The 10,041-nt window shown below is 40.3% G+C and overlaps 1 pseudogene; it reads left to right on the top strand.

Annotated features, from left to right (window-relative positions):
* The first annotated feature begins 4 nt into the window (after positions 1-4).
* Positions 5-9,662, top strand: LOC120041566 (annotated as a pseudogene).
* Positions 9,663-10,041: the final 379 nt, after the last annotated feature.

The following is a 10,041-nucleotide window of genomic DNA, read 5'->3' as shown; positions in this document are numbered from 1 at the left end:
GGAGAAAATCTTAGAGGAAATTCACTACCTGATTGAAGTATTGGAAAAACATGAGGGTAAGAGAATCAGTATCTCTACGCTAGTAGTAGAAGTAGTATGATGTTTATATGGGTTGCCTAGACTTAATTGCCTGGTTAAAAATCCGGCTATTTTTAACCACATTATTAGTAAATAGCTAATTGGCTTGCTAAGTTATTGTGTGAGTTCTGGAAAGCTTATTTTGTAATGAATTAGATGTTTTGTCTGTTACAGGTAAGGCATTTGACACAGCACAGCCTGTGCTTTATGCCGTCTCCAACATAATCTCGGCCATTGTCTATGGCAGCAGGTTTGAATACACTGACCCCCTATTCACAGGCATGGCGGACAGGGCCAATGAGAGTATACGCCTAACAGGTTCTGCATCAATTCAGGTACAGTCTGCTTATTCAGACCATTTTGTTTTTACTGTATTTTCTAAATAAAAATTGTCTGTCTCAGTGCAATCAATAAAACTAGGAAACAGAACACCTGTTATGAATTCTTGCAAATTTAAAATGAACATACTCATTTAAACTTTACTTGATGTGCCAGTAAACTTATTCTAAACCATTATTGTACAGCTTATAACCCATTACTAAGCTGCTTATAAATCATTTTATACAATATTCATGATGTATACGTGTAATATATCAAATAAAATCCTCATAGCCCAGTCCAAGCTCTTCTCTGTCCTGGCACACTAATGGTGGAACCAGCTTCCCCCTGAAGCTAGGACAGCAGAGCCCTACCCATCTTCCAAAAGGGTCTGAAACCCTACCTCTTCAAAGAGTATCTTAAATAACACCCCCATCTTTCTAGCTCTGACTTTGCTCGATAACTACTTTATGAGAAAAGTGTACTTACTATGCCTGTGATATGTGGTTGTCCACCAAGCTATCTTAAGATGAATGCACTAACTGTGAATATCGCTCTGGATAGAGTGTCTGCTAAATGGCTAAAATATTTTGTACAATTAATTATATCATTGTAATTATTATATATAATATGGTTACATAATCACTAGTGATGGGCACCGATATACAAAATGATATCAATATCAGTACCATTTTTGTCATTCCATATCGTAGCGGTTTGTATAAAATATATTACAACTGTGTATGTTCACTTTTCTGTTCACTTCCATGGCTCTTTGAGGTTCAGACAACTGTTTGCAGGTTGTCCGTTGGGCCAGGCGTGAATATTCTGGTATTATAATATTGTATTCAAACTGGTTAGTTAGGGAGGCCTATATAATAGGACCATCAACAGGCAATTAATTAAATATGCTAAATTGAGAGCCTGTGAGGTCTGTTAGAGGGTTTTGTGTATGCAGGAAAAGTAATGTGTTCTTTTTACAGAATAGTAAAAATAATAAACCGACATTACAATATGCCTCGCTCTTATCGATATTGAATATCACTATTGGTGCTAACAACTAATAATTACACATTTATGCATATGTGTTTCACATTTGTATTTAATTAATCTAATCATAGTTGTGGTGTGTTATGTTATAATTAATATAATATTGTTTTATGCGTATTCTACCTGAATCTCTGTGTAGATGTACAACATGTTTCCCCTGGTTGGGTCCGTGGATAAACAACCTGACACGTCTGAAAAAGAATATTGCTGATATGAAGCTGGAGGTGACAAAGCTGGTGAGGGTCCTGAAGGAGACTCTGAACCCTCAGATGTGTAGAGGCTTTGTGGACTCGGTTCCTTGTCCGAAAGCAGACCCTGGAGGTATGAAGACTTCATGCAGAATCTGCATCTCACTCATTCATAACAAAGTGTTGCATTAATATTGCTCAGCATAACTGTACAGAATAGAATAATCAATAAGGTCCGAGGGGGGTGTGGTATATGGTCAATTTACCCACAGCTAAGGCACTGCATGACGCGAAGTGCAGTGTCTGTATACAGTCCTTGGGCATATTGGGCATATTCCACAAAACCCAGAGGTGCCTTGCTGGTGTTATAAACTTGTTACCAACATAATTAGAACAGTAACGAAGTAATTTTGCATCACACCTGTGGTATATTGTCGAAGTTCCAAGACATTCGGACAATCAGTATCCAGGAACCAAACTATCGGCTTTATAATACTTATTACACCACCTTGTGGTTCACTTTACTGCCGAAGAACACAACTAACTTCAGTTGTCCAACATTAACATCCCACTGGGCACAGACGTCAATTCAACATCTATTCGACGTTGATTCAACATAATTTAATTAAAATGACGTGGAAAATGTTGATTCAACCAGTATGACTGAATGCCAGCTGAGGGAGGATCTAACTAGTTCTCTGTATCAGTAGAATCACATGTAAACTCAGACTCAAACACTAAAACAGTTCCTCAAGCTGATTTAAAAGATTGTGTTGATTATCTTTTTTTTTTTGCTGTATTGTTATTTTCCATATTATGTCTATCTCTGATAAGCTACACAGGAAATGGCAAAAAAATAGCCCATATTAACCTCTCTTCGGTAGGGGGCAGTATTTTGACGTCCGGATGAAAAGCGTGCCCAAAGTACTCAGGCCCAGAAGCTAGGATATGCATATAATTGTATAGGTACATTTGGATAGAAAACACTCTAAAGTTTCAAAAACTGTTAAAATTATGTCTGTGAGTATAACAGAACTGATATGGCAGGCGAAACCCGAGGACAATCTATCCCCAAAAAAAGAAATTCAGCCTACCACTATTTTCAATGGCTAACACTTTTATTATAAGTCCTCCCAGATTGCAGTTCCTAGGGCTTCCACTAGATGTCAACAGTCTTTAGAAAGACTTTCATGCTGGTTTTTGGAAAAATTTGCCAGAAATGTTAGTTTTTCTAGGTGGCTCCCATTTTGGCTGTAGTGTTTCCAAGCGCGTGGAAGAGAGCACGTTCTTTGGTATTTTTCTCCGGTAAATACTAACGATTCTCCATCTTAAATGTTATTGTTTATTTACGAATTAGGGTACCTAAGTTTTGATTATAAACGTTGTTTGACTTGTTTGGAAAAGTTTATTAGTAACGTTTGGGATTCATTTTGTATGCATTTTGATGGAGGGAACTGGGTGGATTATTGACTGAAGCGCGCCAGCTAAACTGAGTTTTTATGGATATAAAGAAGGACTTTATCGAACAAAAGGACCATTTGTGATGTAACTGGAACCTTTTGGAGTGCCAACAGAAGATCGTCATCAAAGGTAAGGCATTTTTTATATCGCTATTTCTGACTTTCGTGTCGCACCTGCCTGGTTGAAATATGTTTTTCATGTGTTTGTATGCGGGGCGCTGTCCTCAGATAATCGCATGGTATGGTTTCGCCATAAAGCCTTTTTGAAATCTGACACAACGGCTGGATTAACTTCTCTAGGATAGGGTGCAGCATTTTCACGTTTGGATGAAAAGCATGCCCAGTGTAAACTGCCTCCTACTCAGTCCCAGATGCTAACATATGCATATTAATAGAAAACACTCTGAAGTTTCTAAAACTGTTTGAATCATGTCTGTGACTATAACAGAACTTATTTGGCAGGCAAAACCCAGAGGACAAACCATTCAGAATAGTTTTTTTTTGAGGTCACTCTTTTCAATGGGTTTCATTGGGAATCCAGATTTCTAAGGGACCTTCCTGCAGTTCCTATCGCTTCCACTGGATGTCAACAGTCTTTAGAAATTGGTTGAGGTTTTTCCTTTGAGAAATGAAGAAGTAGCCATGTTCAGAATGAGGCTCCAGTGAAGTGTACTGTTTGTTAGAGGCGCGTGACCAGAAAGCACATTGTTTTCCTCCTGTATTGAACACAGATCATCCCGTCTTCAATTTTATCGATTATTTACATAAAAAAATACCTAAAGTTACCTAAAAGTAGTTTGAAATGTTTGGACAACGCTTACAGGTAACTTTTGAGATATTTTGTAGTCATGTTGTGCAAGTTGGAACCAGTGTTTTTCGGGATCAAACACGCCAAATAAATGGACATTTTGGATATATATCGATGGAATTAATCGAGCAAAAGGACCATTTGTGATGTTTATGGGACATATTGGAGTGCCAACAGAAGAAGCTCGTCAAAGGTAAGGCATGAATTACATCTTTATTTCTGCGTTTTGTGTCGCGCCTGCAAGGTTGAAATATCATGGTCTGTGATTGTTAGCTGGGGTGCTATCCTCAGATAAGAGCATTGTTTGCATTCGCCGTAAAGCATTTTTGAAATCTGACACGTTGGCTGGATGCACAACAAGTGTAGCTTTAATTTGGTATATTGAATGTGTGATTTCATGAAAGTTAAATTTTTATAGTAATTTATTTGAATTTGGCGCTCTGCATTTTCACTGGATGTTGGCCAGGTTGGACGCTACCGTGCCCATAAGACGTTTTAATATATGTAGCCTTAGAAATAAGGTTAATACAATTAATAACTTGCTAACATCAGATATATATTCATATATTAGCCATTTATGAGACTCATGTAGATAATTCATTTGATACATCATTAGCAATACAATGATATAACATCTACAGAAGACACAGGAATGCCTATGGGGGAGTTGTTGCTGTACATATTCAGAGCCATATCCCTGTAATGCTTAGAGAGGATCTCATGTCAAGTGTTATTGAAGTGTTGTGGTTGCAGGTTCACCTGCCTCTAAAGCCTATTTTAGTGTAGCTCCTATAGGCCACCAAGTTCTGTCAGTATCTAGATAATGTGTGTGAAATGCTTGATGGGGGCTCCCGAGTGGCACAGAGGTCTAAGGCACTGCATCTCAGTGCTAGAGGCATCACTAAAGACCCTGGTTCGATTCCAGGCACAACCGGCCTTGATTGGAGTCCCATAGGGCGACGCACAATTCGGCCAGCATTGTTAGGGTTTGGCCGGGGTACACCGTCATGGTTAATAATAATAAAAGATGGGACTAAAATAGTGTATGAGATCATACGAACAATTTTCAATTCAAATGAAATTGTATTTGTCACATGCCGAATACAACCGGTGTAGACCTTAGAGTGAAATGCGTACTTACAAGCCCTTAATCAATAATGCAGTTTTAAGAATTTAAAAAACAAAAACATTTTGCTGTGACTCTTATGTGGTTGATGTTAAAAAATATTTGTTGGTCTGATGTGATTAATAAGGAGCATCCAGACGCTGCACTTGATGCATTTATGAAATTGCTTCTTCTAGTTATTGTTAAACATGTACCTTTTTAAGAAACTGGCTCCATGGATTGATGAGGAATTGAAAAACTGTATGGTTGCAAGAGATGGGGCAAAAGGAGTGGCTAATAAGTCTGGCTGCACATCTGACTGGCTGAAGGTGAGGTGAAGAAATGATTGTCGATCAATAATGACAAACCTCCTGGGATTGAAACCTGTCATGTCTTTAATCTGAGCAGAGAGAAGTGTTTGTCCTCAGGCCTGGGTCTAACAGCCAACCTATCAGCTCACTGCCAGCTTTTAGCAAACTGTTGGAAAAAATGGTGTTTGACCAAATGCAATGCTATTTCGCTGTAAACAAATGAAGACTTTTGGCATGCTTATAGAGAAGGCCACTGGACATGCACTGGCACAAATGACTGATGATTGGTTGAAAGAAATGTATAATATAAAGATTTCAGGGTAGCCTTTAATATTAGTGACCATAACGTGTTGAAAATGCTATGTGTTATGGCTTTTCAACCTCTGCCATATTGTGGAATCAGAGCTATCTATCTAATGAACCCAAAGGGTTTTCTTTAATGGAAGCTTCTCTAATGTTAAACATGTCAAGTGTGGTGTACTGCATGGCACCTCTCTTGGCCCTCTACTCTTTTCTATTTTTATGACCTGCCACTGGCATTAAACAAAGCCTGTGTCCATGTATGCTGATGATTCAACCCGTCAGCAATCACAGCTAGTGAAATCACTGCAACACTAAACAAAGAGCTGCAGTCAGTTTGAGAATGGGTTGCCAATAATAAACTGGTCCTGAACATCTCCAAAATGAAGCATTGTATTGATACAAATCATTCCCTAAGTTCTGGACTTCAGCTGAATCTGGTAATCAATGGTGTGGCTGTTACTTGGTGTTATTTTAGATTGTAAACTCTCATGGTCAGAACATATTGATTCAATGATTGTAAAGATTTGAAGAGGACTGTCCGTGATAAATAGATGCTCTGCTTTTTCAATCAAATGTATTTATAAAGCCCTTTTTACATCAGCTGATGTCAAAGTGTTGTAAAGAAACCCAGACTAAAACAGCAAGCAACCTCTTGGCTAAGGTTTGAGGGAAGACTGACTGTACATAACTCATGTCATCTGCGGGTCTGTTTCTGTTAGGAATCTGGCAATATGGATTCTTTCTACCATGACGACAACCTGGTATTTAGTGTTGGTAACCTGTTTGGTGCTGGTACCGACACCACCGGGACAACCCTGCGCTGGGGTCTGCTGCTAATGGCCAAGTACCCCCATATACAAGGTAAGGATTGATATAAACACAAAATGCATTCACGCACACACACCACAGGAGGCTGCTGAGGGGTTGACGGCTCAAAATAATGGCTGGAATGGAGTGGTATCAAAAATATGGAAACCATGTGTTCGATTCCGTTCCAGCCATTACTATGAGCCCGTCCTCCACAATTAATGTGCCACCTGTGACACACAGACATGAAACAGTAAAGCACTCATGGTGTTACAAGTTATAAACATTGGCAAAGAGCCAGATTGAAGAATATATTATGAAACTACATAAGGATGGCTTGGTTAATGAAGGTTAAAGGTTAACTGAGGAACATCTTCCTCAGAACAGCCTCAATTCGTTGGTGCATGGACTCTAGAAGGTGTCGAAAGCATCCCAGAGATGCTGGTCCATGTTGAATCCAATGCTTTCCACAGTTGTCAAGTTGGCTGGATGTCCTTTGGGTGGTGGACCATTCTTGATACACACGGGAAACTGTTGAGTGTGAAAAACCCAGCTGCGCTGCAGTTCTTGACACAAATCGAGGCGCTTGGCACATTCACCATACCCCATTCAAAGGCACTTAAATCTTTTGTCTTGCCCATTCACTCTCTGAATGGAACGCATACACAATCCATGTCGCAAGACCCACTGGTTGACCTTTATTTGTAAAACCCTCTTAAGCCTCACTCCCCCCTATCTGAGATATCTCCTGCAGGCCTCATCCTCCACATACAACACCCGTTCTGCCAGTCACATTCTGTTAAAGGTCCTCAAAGCGCATATATTCCTGGGTTGATCATCTTTTCAGTTCGCTGTGACTGGAACAAGCTGTGACTGGAACGAGCTGCAACAAACACTCAAACTGGACAGTTTTATCTCAATCTCTTCATTCAAAGACAGTCTTACTGACAGTGGCTGCTCTGCATGATGTGTTGTCTCTACCTTGCCCTTTGTGCTGTTGTCTGTGCCCAATAATGTTAGTACCATGTTTTGTGCTGCTACCATGCTGTGTTGTCTTAGGTTTCTCTTTATGTAGTGTTGTGTTCTCTCGTTGTGGTGTGTGTTGTCCTGTATTTATATTTTACTTATTTTAAATCCCAGCCCCCGTCCCCGCAGGAGGCCTTTTGGTAGGCCGTCATTGTAAATAAGAATTTGTTCTTAACTGACTTGCCTAGTTAAATAAAGTCTAAATATTCTTCAGGCTTAAAAATCCCTTGTTAACCCCTTCATTTACACGGATTGAAGTGGATTTAAGAAGAGACATCAATAAGGGATCATAGCTTTCACCTGATCAGTCTGTCATGGAAATAAGAGCAGGTGTTTTTGTTTGTATACTCAGTGTACATTTCACGGTATTAACTCCAACCCTCCCTCCTTTCTGTCTCAGACCAGGTCCAGGAAGAGATCAGCAGGGTTTTAGGAAGTCGTCAGCCCTTAGCAGAGGACAGGATGAACCTGCCCTACACTGATGCAGTGATCCATGAGACCCAGAGACTGGCCAACATTGTACCCATGTCCATCCCTCACACCACCAGCCGAGATGTCACCTTACAGGGATATTTCATCAAAAAGGTCAGATACCTGGATATCCAAATCTCTGTTTATTTTGTGACCAATTTCATATTGTCTTCTTTTTTTCTGAAGGGAGGTTACAGGTTCAAAAAACAATAAAATAAATGCATACAAAGAGAAGCCCAATCCATTCCCCCCTTCAGTCCCTATCCACCCGCCCGCATCCTCCTTCCCCACCTGGAAACCATGCCTCCCACCCCGCCTGTATACATTGATGGGTGGGAGTACAGGATGCCAAGGTCATATTTTCTATTGTAACAAGTGCGCTGGGAGTCGGGAAGCAAGTTCAGGGAGTGAATCATTTAATCAATAAACGAAACATATTATAAAACAAGAACGAACAATGCACAGACATGAAACTGAAACAGAAACAACGCCTGGGGAAGGAACCAAAGGGAGTGATATATGGAAGGTAATCAGGCAGGTGATGGTGTCCAGGTGAGTGCTGGTGCGCGTAATGATGGTGACAGGTTTGTGTGTGTAATAATGAGCAGCCTGGTGACCCAGCGCCGGAGAGGGAGTATACGTGACATCTATATTCTGTTCCAGTTAAAGGATTGTTCAGATTGAATTAGATCTGTGGACCATACTGTTTTAATGGCTAGGTCAGAATATGAGCTTTCCAAAAGTTTATATATTATAGAGATCAGTCCATTTGGGAGCCCAGATAATGTATTAATAAATCCATCACTGGATGGTTTGGTAGTTGGGTTTCCCAAGAGACTCCGTAGACCAGCATAGCTGACTTCAGTTGTAAATATAGAAAAAATAAGTTACCTGGTAATGTATCTTTCAAATCTTGGAATGTTCTCAAACCACCATCCATGATATCGGTAAGGTTCCACATTTGGGGGATGCAAAAAGACGGCATCCAGATCACAACACATTATTGGAGTGTGGGCATGCTGTAAGTATATATTTCTGCCTGCAGTGGCAATCCACTCCTTTTGAGTGTGCACATTTATTAAACCAAGTTTCATCACTTTTACTCTGAAAATAAGGGGTCCTATGCTTCACCCTTACTGCAGGGGACGTCTGTGATTCCTCTACTGACGTCGGTCCTACAGGACGATAGCGAATGGGAGAGCCCCCACACCTTTAACCCCTCCCACTTTCTGGATGAGCACAGAAGATTTGTCAAGAGGGGCGCCTTCATGGCCTTCTCTGCAGGTATATTAACTTCATTATATAACACATAATTTCATTGGAAGAAGAACAATTCTGATAGCCTTTTGGACAGACTTCATGCTATTTTCTGTATCTTTGGTCTCTCGCAGGTCGTAGGGTGTGTCTGGGGGAGAGTCTGGCCAGGATGGAGCTCTTCCTCTTCTTCACCTCCCTCCTGCAGCGCTTTCATTTCTCTCCTCCTCCTGGAGTAACAGAGGATGATCTGGACCTCACACCATCCGTGGGGTTCACCCTCAATCCTTCACCTCACCAGCTCTGTGCTGTGAGCCGGGTCTGAGATTTGAACATGACAATATTGGTGGGGCAAACTCAATCAAAAAAGCTGATATGCATCGAAACCACTTCACATTAAATGTACCATTACAATAAATAATCCCAGAAATGAGTTTGCGCGACACACACAAACATTATTATATTTAGTTTATGATCGGTTCATAGGCTACTTCCAATATCTTTTACATTTAATTACACGGACTACGGTAGTCGAACATATTTTTATAGAGTAAAGTCTATTTTACTTCCTTTTCAGCATCGGTCTGCCGTATTGCTAAATTTGTTAGCGTATTGGGATGCAGACCAACACGTTCTGAGGGTAGTCGCATCCACCTGCCTGTTAATAAGATATTCCTGTTAAGAATAAAGGAACAAAGTTTATAAAGCTTCTCCTTCGTTTCAATCGTTTTCCTAGCCACCGTGCTTCTACACCTGCATTGCTAGCTGTTTGGGGTTTTAGGCTGTGTTTCTGTACAGCACTTCGAGATATTAGCTGATGTACGAAGGGCTATATAAAATAAACTTGATTGATTGATTGATG

Source organism: Salvelinus namaycush, unplaced genomic scaffold, assembly GCF_016432855.1.
Source record: "Salvelinus namaycush isolate Seneca unplaced genomic scaffold, SaNama_1.0 Scaffold477, whole genome shotgun sequence".
Taxonomy (NCBI): Eukaryota; Metazoa; Chordata; class Actinopteri; order Salmoniformes; family Salmonidae; genus Salvelinus; species Salvelinus namaycush.
The sequence above is the reverse complement of the archived record's forward strand: the minus strand, read 5'-3'. Positions and strand labels throughout refer to the sequence as shown.